Genomic DNA, 17,327 nt, shown 5'->3' with positions numbered 1-17,327 from the left:
AGACAAAATGAAAAGCAGGGATCAGTGTAGTGGTCTTCACGGCAGCGCAAAAATTCTACATTTTAACAAAAAGTAAATAAAGAGAAACAATATTGGAGCCCATAGGGAAAAGACAGGTTTGGGGATGCATAAATTTAAGAAATAGATAATATTCTTCAGGGACAAATAGACAGTGGACCTTCTTGTTCTATGAGACACAAAGGAAAATAAGATCATGCTTCCCCTCATGGAAGCGTGAGAGTGAATCTATTTGCTTTCAAGTACAGTGGTACCCAGGTACTCATCATTAATTGGTTCTGGGAGGGGTGATGAGTACCAAAAACGACAAGTACCAAATTTTTCCCATAAGGAGTAACATAAATAAATTTAATGCATTCCCAAACTAAAGATAACATACATTTTTAAGGCAATACAGAAACAGATATATGGTTATATATCATTACTTTACATGAGAAATGAACCTAAAAATAATAAATACTTAGATTAAATAAAATAAAAAATTTCACTTTACCTGTACGGAGAAGGTGGGAGGAGAGCGGTGAGGAGGAGAGGTTACATGGAGGGATGTTTGGAAGGAGAGTCCCCCTCCAATAGAACATCGGGCACTTGCACTTCAGGTGTTCTTTGTCTTTTCTGCTTTTTCTCAACGTGCACCACAGGCTCTGACACACTCTTTGTCACCTTCACCAAAAACTTATCCAATGAGGACTGCTTCTGTCTTCTTTTCAGAATTCCTCGAAAATGTGAAATTGTTTGGATTTTGCACACATTTCTTTTATCAAGGAACTGGGGACATATTCCCTTACCTCCTCCTTAACTGAAGAAACTCTTCAGCCACCTTTTGTTGCTGCTCCTTCTGTAGTTCCTGCAGCTCCTCAGGGCTGAGCTCTTCATGATGTTCCGCCACTAACTCTTCAACTTCAGCAGCATCAGCCTCCGGACCCACGGATTGGCCCAAAGATACAATATCCTGCACAACTATACCCTCTGTACCTGCAGGCTTTTTATTAGCATTCGCTGCCTCACCATGCTTCACGACAAGCCTCACGGCACTATGGATGCTGTTACTCTATTTAAATTAACAAACCAGCTGTGGCTGGCCTTAAAAACTTCAATGCTCTCATCACTCAGTCCCGGTTTGTTTTTCAGAAGATCTGCAAGCAAGACTTCCACTTTTTCACGTATCATGGCTTCCGATACACTGTTGCCCACTAACTGCTTCTTGTTTACCCAAATAACAGCTTTTCAACTTCCTCAAATGTTTGGGAACGCTGCTTTAACTCCCTTTGCAACATCAGACTTTTATCACTTCTTTATTCCTTTTTTTTTTTTTTTTTAAACTAGGTAAGCAGCTAATTTATTTCTACAAGAGAACTGTTCAGATAACAGGGACGGAATAAACAGTGAGGTGCCCTCATCTGCGAATAGCTCACTTAGTGGACTCTGGAGCAGCCCTGAAGTTAGGTAGTCCTCATCATCACCCCTTTGAGGTAGGTGCCGGTATTCTCAGTCTAAATTCAAAGAACAGTGTCAAGAGTTGAAAACTGAGGGACCAGTCCTGCTCAAGGCATGAGCTCATACCTTTAATAATTTTTAAATACTGTTAATTTGAGGCCTCTTCAGTTATTAAATGCTTCACCTGTTCCTCCTTACCCTTCAACATGCTCCAGCCTCCTTTGTGCCCAGCCACGTAGTCTAACTCATCTTTACAAACATCTTGTTACTGTGCGCCTTTTCGACTCACAAAGCTTTAGTCACACGCCCGACAATACCAAGTAAGGCCTGCGCCACGTGGTAACTTTTCCTAAATAGATCGCAGCAGCACCGTGGGGTGAGTTAGGTGCATCACAGCTCAACACCGAAGCCAGTGTGTCAAGTAGAACATGACCCTTAAATTGCTCCAGGCCAAAGCCGGAGTTTCCTCCACCTTCCCTGCGGACAAGGTCTGAACCTGCATGTCTTAGTCGTCTTCCAAAAGAGAACCATAGCTTGACCCACGGTGGCGGCACAGCGCGCCCGCAGAGGAGGGTAACATGCCCTAAATGGCAGAACCTACACTACCCCTGTCAGCTTTCCAGCCTTAGGTCTAAAGGCTGAGGCCTGGGTCCCAAGCCCTGTGTGCAGTTTCAACCTCCCTCAGCCCGGGCCCTGTCGCTCCGGTTAAAGGCGCTGCCCGTGTAGCACCCGCGGCCCCAGTTGTGCGCAAGCTCGTGCTCTGGCGCCCGCAGCTTAACCCCCGGCGCCACCCGCAGGCGCGAAGGGGGCTCAAAGGCAGCGCGGCTTCTCTATTCTTAATGATGGTGGAGACCGTTGTTCTAAGCATACCATATTCCCTAGCAAGATCAGTAATGAAAATATGCTCTCCTATTTGCCTATTATTTCTTTTTTTGCTCCATGGTGTGAAGTAATTTTCTTTTCTACTCAGCACTATCACTGCTCATTTTCTTAGGACCCATGATGAGGAAAAAAGCACAAAAATACACAAAATGACCACAGAAGCTAAGCTAAGACTGCAAGGGGGTGTGGACAGGGCAAGCACTACCACGTGCCTAACACCAGACCCTTTGTTTCAGTTGGAAAGGGTAGCAAGTCACGAGGCAACCGATGCTTGTGCACCAAGTTCCAAACAAACGAGTATTGGGACAAAATTTTTGCATCAAAATCCGTCGAGTACCAAAATCAAGAAGTTTCAAAGCAGTTGAGTACCAAGGTACAACTTGTACATGGTTTTCTTAGCACTTGCACTTGCTCTGGTCTCCAGGGATCTCAGGAACAATAGTGCCGACAGAGGATATTGGTGTCAACCCATTGCTCAGAGAGCAATGGCTGGCTGGGCCAAAACACAACTTGATCTCGTGGCTCCTCTTCAAATCCTGAGCCTGTCCACATCTCTGAGTCTCTCTGCAGGTCAATTATAAGGGAGAGAGGTTCTGTCACTAAAACTGGTTCTCCCTGCACTTAATTCTGAAATGAGCCCTACTTTTAGACTCTTTTACACCTGACTCCACTGAGCCTGATGATGGGGATACTTGGGCTGGTGGTCTCTGACTGAGGAAAAAAATGCATTTTCTCACACAGAAAAAAAGGGGCGGAGAATAGCAAAAGCAAAACAGGAAAAGGCAAGAAATCACTACACCTAGATCCTTTTGAGGGTTTAATGCAACATCTGGTTTGGGTTATTGCATTAAAAAACAAAAACAATAACTGGATATACTGGAGACAATAAGCAGAAGAGCAAAAGAAAGGATTAAAGGAAAAGAGCAGAACACGCTTGATGGCTAAGTAGAGGACTTGACAGCCTGTGGGGAATAATATTTTGAGAGTTTCAGTGAAGCATATTTTCTCTACATCCAGAAGCAGGGGAAGCTGGAGGAGGCCAAAGACCACTGAAGATGTTTGCCTAGGTTTGGGAGGAGAATAGAGCTACAGAACAGAAGAGAAAGATATTGGAAAAAGAGCTGATGTGTAGGCAGAATGTGACTAAAGTGTGGCCTACACATCCTGATTTCATAAAATTACCAGGTCCTACCTCTGAAAGATAGAAAATAGATATTATCTGGAAAGACTTAAATAAGAGTCTTATTTGGACTTATTCCATCTAGGGAAGGGATTGTTAGAGGACTTGGCAATTATTTACAAATCCAAAAAATGTTACTGTTTAGGGAATACATAGTATTCTGTTTACTTTTATCAGTTTTTAAATTCACATTTCTAATTGAGGAAAGGAAATTCAATTGGGCGAAAGGAAGAAATTATCAACAAAAGTTTGATAAAATTTTGCAAAAAAAGACTATCTCTCACTGAGGAAAATTTTTTAAATAGGTAGTTAGCCATTTGTCTGGAATGATTTTGATTTTGATTTTGATTTATTTAAAGTCAGAAATGGAACCAAATGACTCTTAAGCTGTTCTCCCAAATCCACATTTAATAGTTTTAAGAAATAAAATATCCTTTCCAAGAATCCTGGGGATTGAAAAGGGAGTTTTCTTTTGTGAAAGCACTGAGGATTGAGGGGAAAGTTGGACTCCCTAGCCATCATAGAGTTGGGAATGCAGAGCCCAGATCAAGTGAGAGCAGAATGGAAGTCCCTGCTGCTCCTCACACACAAAAACAGAAGCAGACAGCTGCACCTGAAAGAAGGGTTAAATGGCTATGAATGTCATGCAATTTCTTCTGCCTCCAGAAACTTCAATTTGATTTGGTTGCACTGAAACGCACTTCATCTGCAATTAGAGAAAACAGAGACTGTAATGGCAATGTGGATGCACAGTGTTTCTTTTGTTTCACAGAAGGGAACCTGAGATTCCTTTGGATAAACCATGCTTTCTTTATGAAACTAAATTTTGGGACAAATTAACATGATCTTAACCTCCTAATTCTCTGTCCAGTACCAAGAATTCTCCTGTATGGTGGTGGTGGTTGTGGTGCAGTTAACAGAGGATAATATCTGATCACAGTTCACAGGACATATATTTGGGAACCAGGAGGAGAGATCTTAGTGACAGAATAGAGCTTAATGTGTGAGAATGTGTTTGGCTGCAAGTAAAAAATACCCTGACTTAAAAGTAGTATATTTTTACAACGTAAATAAGAAGTAGGTGGTTTCTGGTGTTGGTTCACCACCTCCACCATTTTGGAGCTCATATCTCTCAATTTCCTTGGCTTTACCTTCATTGTTCCAAGGTGGCTTCTTCAGACCCAGCCATATGTCAATAGCCAAGACAGGATAAAGGAAAACAGGGGAAGGGATCCATGCCAGCAACCTCTGTCTCCTATTGTAGCAGAAGCAAAAGCTTTCCCAGAAATCTTCCCTAGCAGGTTTCCTACTGCCTGCATCACATGGCTACCTCTAGCTGCAAGGGGGGCTGGGAAATCCAGGATCAGATTTGTCATGATTTGCTAATCATGACCCATCACCTGGGATTGGCAACCCTGCTTTGCTCCCCTGAAAAAAAAAAACTAGATTCTGTTAGCAAGGATGAAGGAAAAAGTGTTAAAAGTAGGCAAATAAAAAGAGCTATCAAATGCAATAACTGGGAAAGAGCAAGGGTTTTATTTTAGACATGACTGAATTCCAAGTTCCAGCTCTAATATTCATTATCTTGGGCAAGTCAGTTAACCTCAGGTTCTCAGTTAAAATAGAGATAATCGTATTTTATCTCTGTAATCATTGTGATTTTTACATGAGATGATGTCTATAAAGGTCCTCAAAGATCTTAGTTTCCTTACAATTCCTACCCATGGTCTATTTATGCAGAGGAGTTTTCTGAATTGGGGTGGGGGAGGGGGTGTCTTTGGCTCTTCCCTGGGAAACATTAGAAATTACTCAAAGAATAAAGAGTTCAGTTTCCAATTAGTGGGATCTTCAGCCAAGCACCTGTGGCAATCTGCATCTATAGACAGGCTGGAGTGATGCATCACTAGTAAGAGTTTCTTTGAGGTGTTTACCGCACCTGCTCCCCATGGTCCTCAGGAAAATGACTATTAGCACAGTGCAAATAAATGATACTCAGCATCTGGAAATGCCTACATACCTCCTGGAGTCCTCCCATGCAACACAATTAGGCATAATGGTTTTCACATCCATGGCTCTGGAGACCAACACAGTATGATGGGGACAATGTTAGGCTCTGGTCTGGGTTCAAACCCTGGCTATACTACTTAGCAACTGTGTGACTGTGAGTAAGCTACTTACGAACTCAGTGCCTCAGTTTCCCCATATTTAAATGACAATAATAATAGCATTTCATTAGGTAGGTGTGAGAAATAAATAAGTCAATATATATAAAATGCTTACAGGAGTAATATTTGCCAAGGAATATCTTGCAGACAAATTAGAAATGGTTAGGTTATAGCTTGATTTAAATTCACTCTAAAAAATATATTGCATTAGTGAAATAACAGGTTGAATTTCTACATCACTCTTAGGGAATTATCCTCTGGCAAATGAAGTCTCAAATATTGCCTTTATGCTTTGCTTGGGTCTCTTCTGAGCTTCTGTAGGGCTGACCATATAGAGAATATCCATATGTTGGCTATTATTAAAGTATGACAATTTCAGTGCTTTTTCTAAAATGAAAAGGTGACCATTCCATTCCCTTGCTTAAGGACTTTTCAGTGGCACCCCTTTTCCTGATCTCCTTTACATGGCATGTAAATGTCTCCATGATTTGCCACCTGCCTACACCTGCTCATCATCTGCAACTCCTGTCACCTGCTCTAATACAGCAATTCTCAAACTTGAGCATGTACCAGAATCACCCAGAAACTTTGTTAAAACACAGATTTCTGGACCCTGACTACAGAGTTTCTGATTCAGTAGGTGGAACCCAAGAATATGCATTTCTAATTATTCACTCAAATTGGCTTACTTTTTATTTAAAAAAAAAATCATAACTTTAAAACTGATCTATAATTCATTCTTCTCTCTATAGAGCATGAGCTGCTTGAAGTCTAGGTCCTTGTCTTATTCATCCTTGTCTACTTAAAGCTTGGCCCATTCTCCAGCACATAGTGGGCTCTCAGTAATGTTTGATGCTCAGCTGAATTACAAATGAATGAGGCTTGGCTGCATGAAAACTCCTTTTGCATGTGATCTAGCCTTCAGTTGCAAGGGCAACAGTGCTGACTGATGAATTATTGGGAATAACTTTTCTCATTAGTGGTGTTGGGCTGCCCCAAGTTAGTCAGATCCTCAAGACAAACACTCAGCACACCCAAGTAGATTGCTTAAAATTAGATGTGCTCAGTAAAGGCACAAACAGGGGCTTTTTCTTCTCTGAAAATCAGTATTCCAGTATCGGGGTTGATCTATAACCTTGGTTCTTTGTCACTCTAAGGTCCATAGTCTCTTATCTAAGCTTTTTCCTTAAATATGCATGACATATCCACTAATATCATTTTAGATACAATAAATAAAATTTTTATTTTATTTTGGCTGACCAGTGCAAAAGGACCAGTGACCATGCAATTGAGAGTGGCATAGCCTTAATATTTCATTGTGTAGACCTAGATATAACAACCTGACCTCAAAACTTATTTAAGCATATATTAGAATATCTTTGGTAGATATGATCTGAATTTTGAGCACTATTTTACTGTATTTTGGCTGGTGTCTTACACTAAAGAAGAGTGTATATTTTCTTAGCAAATGAAAATTTCTGATGGACTTAAAGTGGACACTAAAATGACCAAAGGTCCTTGTCTACCTTGAGTGAAGCAGGTTTCCTTTTTGACACTTCAACTTTTACTAAGGTTCTCATTTATGAGTCCTCTCTTTTTTGAGATTTAATTGTCATCAAACAAGCTTTGACTTGCTCCTTAATCATCCTGAACCTTGGTTTCCTCATCTATAAAATTGGGAATGCAATACCTATCTAATAATATTAGTATGAAAATCCAATGACACAACACACATAAGATGCCAAGCATTGTACCTAGCACAAGTAGGTACATAAATAAATGTTGACCTTAAAAACTTATTAAACACCTATTACATACATAACCTTATGCAAGGAATGATGTGGGATAGCCTAAAGGAGTATATAATCAAATGGGGAGTTAGGGCTTGTGTTTACATAAAATTAAACAAAACAAGTGTTAAATTCACAAAGGACAAAAGGACCAGAATGCAGTAGACCAGAATTACGGGCATAATACAGTGGAGGCCTGAGTGCCAAGGAGGAGTAGACATAGGAGGAGGAGGAAGAGGATTCTGAAGATATTAAGATTTTTATTTAATGTTATTTTTAATTGATGGAAATTTCTGTGGCCTTCAGTCAAGGAAGGGGTATCCCCAAAGCCTCAGTTTCCTAGTCTATAAAATAAAGATAATAATAACAATGCTGTGAGGATTAAATGAGATAAAGTGTGTAGCATACTTAGTGCAATGCCTGGGGGATTAACAGATGCTCAATGAACAGTAGCTATTTTTAATAGAATTAATTCTAGAGAGGTGGACAAAGCTTGTGACCAACAGTCTAGAGACCCTAGCCCTTCATCTCTCTGGATCTCAGAGACAATGAAACTAGATGACTAGAAGGCTCTCAAATCCCCTACAGCCCCACCAGCTTTCATCCTGGGCTCTGTGTGATGCGTCATGACTAGGGCATGAAAGGGTCATGATTCCTGTTCTCATTACCAGTGGCAAAATAGGTGCTGCTGGGTGTCGCCTTCCAACACACAGGTGTCTCACCACCTTGGAAGGTATTGTATAAGGCATAGAGAAGATGAATTTTTGAGCACATTAAGGTCTGAGAGATTTGGGTTGGAAGTTTGGTTCTGCCATTTACTAGGCTGATCTTCAACAAGTTACTTAACCTCTCTGAGCCTCAGTTTCTGCAAGGTGAAACAGGAATTTGTCTCCAGCTCTCTCTTCCTCCCATGCACTATTTCCTTCTCCTTAAGTCAATATGAGTCCGTTTCTCTTTCACTCCCTTGCTTCCATCTTTTTTCACTAGCACCTCATGTAGTCCCAGAACTACTGATCGCCATCCTGTCCTGGTCCCCCCAAGAACAGTGCAGCCTACTTTGTATATTTCTCACTCTATACATTTGCTTTTCCATTCTCACAGTCCAGAGCTACTGTGCTAAAGAAGTGCTGCTGTAATCTATATGTATTCATACAGAGGCTTTATGGATATGTGACCTTCACCATTTCAGTGATAGTAGTTTTGTCATCCTTTCTAATTGAAAACAAAGTTTGAGTAAAAACCAAGTAAAACAAACAAAAACATATATTAAGTTCTGAAAACAATGAGTATAACATAAAATTAGTGAGAGCACTCTGCACAAACACAGCAGGAATATTAAGAATTCATTGTAAGGCATAACTGCCACCAATTAATCCAAATTTACAAATTAGTCTGGTCCACCATCATGTCTAACCAGCCAGTCTTACTCCAAGAGTCAGTGAAATGAGCAAACCCTAAGGAAGCGAGGGAGGAAGTGGGAGAAAAGAACTTTGTAAAATATTCTGTCAACAGCTAAGATAAGAGATTGACATTTTTAAAAGACAGAGAGGGGAAAAGGTGAGAAGTCAGTCTAATAGGAAGATATCAGCAGAGTTGAACCTATGATTTCAACTTAGATATGCAACTTAGTTGCCAAGACAGCCAGCTGTGTCTGAGATATCTTGGGAAGAAACAACATCCTGGATTGATGGGCTAGACATGGGGGAGCTCCTGGATTTAAAAGTAGTCCATCCAGCCTGTCTGCCCAGACCAGTCCACCTTTTCACCACTCAGATGGGAGTTAAAAGAGGCTCATGCTACAAAAACGTCCCAATTTGGAAGCTAGCAGTTGCCTGGATTCTGCCACTGCCCACCCCTAATTTTGCATGCTGCTTTGATTTCTTTTTATATCTTTCATTATTTGTAAATTGCTTTGAAGACAAATTCAAGGCTTGACCATTATTAAATTCCCCACCATGGCTAGCACAGGGCTTTATACAAAGTGCCCTTCCCATTAAATGCTTCTTAAATTGTCAGTAAAATCAGCAATGTTTAGGGATTTCAGAAACCAGGACTGTGTGAGTTTAGGTATGATAGAATTATTTTGTACTATAAATATACATGGAAAGCCACATGGGGAGGTGGGGAAGGGTGTCACCTTTTGAGTCAGGTTGACCTGGGTCTAAGTCCTGGCCCACTCACTCTTGGCCACATGACCTCGGGCGAGTTGCTTTAGCCACGTGTATTCACCTTTAGGTGCATCCCTGAGCCTCAGCTTCCTCATCTGTATGGTGGGGACTGTAATAGAACCTACCACACAGAATAATAGCAGTATCTATTCCAGAAACCTACCCCTTAATAAGAGTAAGTCCCTCATAATCCTTGGGGGAATTAAATGGGAATCATGATTATACAGCTCTTTGTATCTCATTAAATGAGAGCTTTTAATAATAATAATAACCTTATCATTTTCAATTCCTCCTTAGACTTTGGATTTATTTTGAGCTTTTGAGTGGCAATTTTACTGGCGTACTGACGAAATAATGACAAAATCCCACTGAGTGCACCAGAGTCTTCCTTGAACACTGGTATCATTGTTTCTGCCATCTTAAGGTGAAACTGTGCTTTGATCAAGGTCCTTCCAAATTTTTAAATTAAAAATATATAAAGTTAAGCTATTTAAGATATCCAGAGTGTTATGGAGTTGCTTGTGGAATAATAATAGCTATCATTTAGTGATTTTGACGGTCTACCATGTGCCTTGCCCTGTGCTGGGAATTTTATAAACAACACCTCATTGAGTCCTCCCAACAGCCAGGATTTCAGCTTCATTTCACAGAAGGAGCTTAAGTTCAAATAAGTTAAAGAACGGGCACCAGTCACACAGTCAGAAAGTAGCAGAGCCATGGCTTTAACTGAGCCCCAATCTCAAAACCCGAGCCCTTCCCAGGGCTCCCAGCAACTACAGTATCCACAGTCAGGACCTGTTACCAGGTGACTTGCCCAGAGGTTTCCCAGGAGCCCTCCCGGTCTGCACTCACCAGCTCCATTTCAGCAGCCACAGCGCCACTCTGCAATTTGTTCTACAGGATTCCACTGCCACATTTTAACCCTGTGCGGAAATACCACTGTAAATTATTCATTTTGAAAGTTGGATAATGCACTTGATGCATCCAACATTCACAATAAACAGCAACATTTTGAGAATAGACACTCCATGCCAGGAAATAGCCTCATTTATCTTAATTTCCCTACTTCTCTGTATGCACATCTCGTTTTTCCTTCGGCACTTTCATGCTCTGTCTTTCCCTCATTGAACACACATGATGTGTGGTTAGGGTATAAGGGAGCAAGTGCTCTTGCAAACATTCCCCATGTTCTTAATTATCCTTAACTATTCTCTGGTGTCTGCTGAGTTTGGAAGACCAGGATGTGAAAAAATATGTATCTTTGTAACACGTTTGAAAGTGAATATTCATAATTGCCTTCAGTTCTTCTCCCACCAATAAACCTCTATGGAGCTCCTATTACATGCCAGGCCCTGTGCTAGGCTGATGGTGATATTAGGGGGCATGGAAAGCCTTTCCTCGAGGAGCTTTCGGCCATATGGGGGAGGTGGGCAGTCAGATCAAGAGTTTCACTCTAATCTCGTAAATACTGTAATAGATATATGTACCAGGTACTATGAGAAAACCAAGGACAGGCCGTGGGAAAGGCAGGGAGGGGTAAAGACAGAGCAAAAACCAAATATTGTTTTGGTTAAGTACATGATGTCTCAGTTAAGTACAAGAAGTTTGGTATTACTGGAACAGTGGTTCTCAAAGTGTAGTCCCTAGAACTCTATCTTGACAGGAACCATGCACCAGGAACTATTTTTGCCCTGGGGACACAGAAGTGAACAACACAATCCATATGAATGACCTGCCAGGGCCCTGCCCCTATGCTGCTAATATGCCATGTGACCCTAGGTAAGTTTTCAGACTCATTTTCCTAATCAGTAAAAGAGAGAGGTTGAAGGAGATAATCACTAAAGTTCTTTTGACAGCTCTATTCCTGGAGAGTCTGCAAAATAAAGATTTCTGAAGAGTTTCATTTTTTTCAACAAATGTTAAGCACAAACATGAGCTGCACACCATCCTTGGCTCTGGAGTTCAGTGGAGGACAAAATATGCATGGTCCCTGCTCTTGTGGAATTCACAGCTATGTGGAAAACTATTTTAAACAAGCAAACAAAATGCGTAACTATGTAGTACCAATGGTAAGTGCTTTGAAAGGGAAGTTTTTGAAAACAAGTGATTTTCTTAAGGTAGCTTGAACTTTTCCGTAGCTTTCTTGATCACTTACGTAGTTGGTTAACAAAACTGTGTCTTTTAGATTGAGCAAATTCTGGATGACATTTGTGTGAGTCCTGGGGAGTGTACTCACCAAGGGCCATGCACAAGCACAGACACCCAAAGAACAGAGGCGTTGCTGCGTCATCCAGCACTGTTGATCAGACCGCACCTGGGGCCCGTTCAGAATCTTCAGGAGCTCGAGTGGCTGATTAGGAGGGAGCAGCAAAGAAAAATAAAACGCTCAGGCACAGGCAGGCAAAGGAGAATCACACCTTCCGGGGCAGTGTCAGATCTGATCTGGACTGTGACACCAGGAGATAACTGTGAACAGACATGCAGTGTTTACTACCCAGGCTGCAAGCAGACAACAGGGAAAGGATCAAGGCTTCTCAGAGCAGCAGCCGGCTGTCCCTAAAGGACTTTAATCCTGGCCAGTGGGCTCCGGCAATGAATGGTTCATCAGAGAGAGCTGGGTTTCACTGTGAGCAAGTGTTTAAATCCAGGTTTGAAGAAGTTAAGTGCATCGTTCTCAGTCCTTTGGCACTTTGATAGAACTGCAGCTACAGGGTAAAAGAGAGGAGAGGGGAAAGTACATTTGAGAGTTCAGCTCCCATGTGTTTAAGGTCGAGAATTCCCAAAGTTAAAAATTACTGATTTGAGTTCAGAAGAGAGAATAATACCAGGCAGGGTTTATATTGTGCATTTTTCTCAAAAGTACTCCTGAAAGATTGCCACGTTTTTCTCATCGTGACCCTAAAACTATCCACATAAGTTATCTTATGGGGAAAAAAAAAAAACAGAAAAAGACACAGTCTGCTTAAATGGCCCATTCAAGATCCACCTAGAAAGTAAGTAATGGGAGCCAGGAATAAAAAAACTCTTTTAGCATCTCTAATGGACCAGTCTAAGTTTATTATTTTATTTTTTGTGTGTTCAGGAACTAGAAATTAGCCTAGAGCTAACTTTTATCTTGGGGAAAAATGTTATTGTTCAAGTCATAAAGTGGACATTTCACAGCAGCAAAAATGCCCCTAGAGATGAGAATAGGAATAAAAACTTCTGCAGTTATTCCCCACCCCACATTCTTGTCTCAGTCGACCAGCGACATTCTCCCTTCCAGGCCTGACTCAGTGCCAAGCACCATAACTACCAGATCTCTGGGTTGTCTTCAGGACAAAAGAACTTGGAAATGAACCTGGGATAGAGTATGTTGTTCTTGGGGTAAGGAGGAGGGAGACCAGGAAGGTGAAGCACTGCAGGGGGTCCTCTATGTTCAGAGAACCCCCCAACCCCACCCAATCCTGGTTTAGCTGTACTTTTCCAAAAGCTATTAATGTAAAAAGCTCTTTGACCAAAGGGCTTTGACACAGCGCTCTATTGGGCAGTGATAGGGACATCAAGTGGACATTGGAGTGAATTAAACATCCAACTTTACTCAGTGCTCTGGGCCCTTTCAGTATGGAGGATTACTATTCTGTGAAACATGCTCTGGTTCAGCGTTATATTTAGGGTTTGGATGTTTGATTCTGCTCCATACCCTTGTTCTTTCTGTATTTATATAGGGCTATCCTTGCATATGGATTTTGTTCTCCTTGCCCGAGTGGGTTATTTTCTAAAATTAGACATTCTGATGTCTCATGGGGTCTGGGGAAGGGGAAGTGGGTTTAGGGAATACATATTATGGAAAGTTGAGTTCAACAAATATTTGTTGAGCACCTACTATGGGCTAGGTATTGGCATATGCATTTAAAGACAATCTTTGCATTCTGGCTGTTAACTGTCTAATTGAGTGATAAAGACAACAAACACAGGTGAATACAGAGGTGAATACACCATGAGAGGGTGACACCTGGCTTGAATCTTGAGGGGACAAACCAACCATACAAAGCATTAGGTGATGAGGGCCTGGGTAACAACGTGAACAAAGGTATGGAAACGAATAATGGCATGATGGGTGCAAAGATTTCAGGACTAAGGAAACAGTGCACCAAGGTTTAGACAGGTCACAATGGCCCAGTTTTCTCTTTTGCAATACGAGAGGGTGAGTTCTAATCTTTGCTTTCTCTGAGCACATTTCCCTTGGAGAGGGTGAATTTGGACGGTGGTTTGAGAGGCTCACCCAGGCCTATATGCCTCCAAGGTCCTTTGTTTTTCATCATTATGTTCTTTACCTGTCAAGAGGGGTGGATCTATCCGAAAGATCAGAAAAATCTAAAAGGGGTTCTCCAGACAGAGGGACAGTTGTCAGCGGCTTTTGTCACACCACTGTATGTTTTGGAGCCATATTAAAGTTTCTTCTTCCAACCTGGAGCATAGAACCTGCAGGGGAGGCATGAACTCCCCCCTAAATCTGGAGTGTCCCCTTTGCAAGAAACCAAGCAAAAATAAATAAGAGGGTAAAAAGCTTGAACTGTGAGGGAAGTAGGAAGGGAAGGGAAGGACACAGTTAGAAAGCCACCAGAGAGTTACTGAGTACAGTCTGTCCATATCTTTGAAACAGCACTGCCTCCCGTCCTCTCTCTCACACACACACTGGACTGCATTTCATAATCCTGCCAACACTTAAATCCCTTTTGCTTCCTAGACTGTCCAGAGTAATTGATAATGCTGATGCTTTAGTAAGCAGTGCTATTCTTCAAGTTGGTTTGGAACTAATGCTTCAGCAAGGGGCCACTGTGGTCCCAGGGATTGCAGAAATCAAGTGAAACACAAAACCCAGGCCCTGACCACTTCTGGTCCCAAAAGATTGCTTGGCACTTCTCACAGGATGGAGGCCTTCCTGTTTCTGGCATTAATCTTTGTTTGCTGGCCAAGTTCCAAAGCAGGTAATTACATTCTCCCTCACCCCAATCCCACTGGCAGGCTCAGTCCTTTTATGTGTCCTCTTGCAATCTTTGATTTTTGTGGCGTTTTGCTCTTAACATTTTTCTGGAGGGATTTTGTCTTTCAGTGAGAGGACAGAGATGGGTGGACCCACTGGCATTGTGTATTATTCTGAGAATAAATGTAGGATGAGGATACAGGTGATGGGGCAATGTTGACCAGAGCAGACCCCTAGAGAATGAAAGACCTCATGAAGTCCCTGATCCAGCCCCTTGCCCTCAGGTACATGCACAGTTAAAATACTGATGTTATTATTTTCTTCTTGATATAGAGGCTCCAGAATTACGCAGTCAGTTTTATCACTCCTCTGGCAAGTGATTTTAATTTATTGTCAAATGAAACCTTTACTGCTTGGGTGTTGCTGCTCCACCCTAGGTTTCTGGTGTTTGATTGGCAAATGGTTTGTTGTCCATTCCCTGGGGTTATGATCTAGATTTTACTTTGAGATAGTGGCATTATAGACTTTTTTGTGCTATTCAGATGCAAAAAATCACTGAAATATATCAACAATTTCCCAGTAATTATATTTTAAGTCTCACCTGACCCTCAAGATGTGGTCAATTACGTAAAAGCACTCATCTCAATTCATGAAGCATTTATTGAACACCTGGTGGGAGGATGGTATAAAAACAGATGTATATTAAAGTAGTGGCTCTGCCACCTTCCATGTATGTAACCTTGGTGAAATTAGCCAATATTTTTGTGCTTCAGTTTTCTCATCTGTTCATTGAGATTAAGAGTAACTATTTCATAAGTTTGTTGTGATGATTAAATGACAGAAAGAATGGAAAGCCATTGTCATCAACATAATCATCATTATTAAATATATTATGGTAAGCAAATATATTATGGAATTAATCTAGAAGATAGTAAAATATACAGAAAATCTTTTGAATAAGATAAGGATATGCAAGTCAATAAAATGACTCAAGTCAATATGCTTATGGTCTAATGCAGGAATCATATATTCTTCTTCACTGCTGTAGTCATAACATCTAGATCCATTCCTGGCATATATGGTGGACAGCCAATAAATATTTGTTGATTGGATCAATGTGTAAAGGACTTCAACATGAACACCCAGAAAGGAAATTATGAACAAACAGAATTGGAGCTTCATGAAAAAAATTGCATTTGATCTGGTTCTTGAAGAATGGTTATGATTTTGACATCCAGTAAAGGAAGGGAAAGGCATTCAAGTCATTTACTGGATTAGTGTTTCTGAATCTTTTTCAGATCACAGCACATAAATAAAATGATAATATTTGTACAGGACATGGACCAAAGGTAATTGAATATAATCTTCAAGAGAACAGGGAACTTGTCGATTTTTGTTGACACCTAGGATAGTACGTGGTACATATTTATTGGATGAGAACAGAGGAGAAAGCATAAGCAAATAAATACTCAGTGTTGAGCTGTAAAGGGTGTGATTGGGGCCATTGGAGATCAGGATTCATGAGAAATTGCAGATAGACTCTAGGAGGGCAGATTGGAGGTAGATCCAGGAGGCTTTTGAATGCTGTGTCTGATTTGTCTTTGTTCAGTAGGGCATGAGATCCATCAAAGATTTTGGAATAGGAAGCTCTTTATAAGGAAGACGACTTTGGGACTGTGTCAAGGATGGAGTGAGAAAACACGGAGAAGAAAGTTAAGGTGGCTATTTCAGTTGTGTGAGTGGGAGACAATGTGAGATTAAAGTATGGAGGAGGGAATGCAAAGGAAGAAGATGAATTTTACACTTGAGTTCAGCAATATTCAACAGGACATCTCTGGATTCAATGGCAGTGTGACGAGATACAGGAAAAAGGCAAGGCAACCACTAACTGGCTACATCACCTTAGAAAGAGTGCTTAACCTCTCTCTGCTTGTTTCCTCATCTACAGAATGAGAGATCTGTACTATTCCTTCAGTCCCATTAATTTCTAAGATTCTAGAATTCTCTAAAATTTATTAAATTCTAATGAATTCGCAAGGTTTCTCTTCCTTACCCCCAGTCCTTCTCCACTTCAGGCAGTGGTGACATTTCAGCTTCTTACTTTGGACTCCCTTCATCCCTTGAAGAATTCCACATTAACATTTCATTAAAATAAAGTTTATAAGTCCTTAGGGCTCAGGGTGGAGTAATCTTGTCCTACTACATCTGAGGAATATTCATCTGGAATATTTGGTCCTCTGGGGAGATTTTTGACATAGACTGGTTTCTTATGTGTAGGAATTTTGTCTTATTCTCTTTTGTCAATCCAAGCTTGGCACATAATAACTGCTGGGGATAAAAGGAGGGATGAATGAATGAATGAATAAATGAGCTGGTGATGTGGAGCCATCCCTCGAATTACATCTTACTGGCCACCGGGAAATTATAATCAAAAGCATTTTGACAGGAGACTGGAAACATCCTCTTTTATTTTTATTTTTCTTCAAAAACTCTCAAGAATCTAAATTATTTTTTTAACCTTTGTTCTCCTATAGCTATTGCAGTTATTTGCTTCTTAGCCTTCCCTATGCACAAGGGTTTACCTGCCTAAGATCATCTAAAAGCTGAGGAATCAATAGTGCCATCCATTTCTGATGGGAGTAGAACACCTACAGTTATGTGCACAGATATTCCATCCGCAGTATCAGCACAGATTTTCTAGGATAGTGACCTAGCATGAGT

At 41.0% G+C, this 17,327-nt stretch overlaps 1 non-coding gene across 1 annotated transcript; it reads right to left on the bottom strand.

Moving 5' to 3' along the window:
- Window positions 1-2,146: 2,146 nt before the first annotated feature.
- On the bottom strand, window positions 2,147-2,278 carry LOC119528389. The gene has a single exon (XR_005215690.1). It is a non-coding gene; the product is annotated as a small nucleolar RNA SNORA76 (small nucleolar RNA).
- Window positions 2,279-17,327: the final 15,049 nt, after the last annotated feature.

This window comes from Choloepus didactylus, chromosome 2 (assembly GCF_015220235.1).
Source record: "Choloepus didactylus isolate mChoDid1 chromosome 2, mChoDid1.pri, whole genome shotgun sequence".
NCBI classification, from domain to species: Eukaryota; Metazoa; Chordata; class Mammalia; order Pilosa; family Megalonychidae; genus Choloepus; species Choloepus didactylus.
Note: the sequence above shows the minus strand (reverse complement) of the source record. Positions and strands in the feature narration are given on the sequence as shown.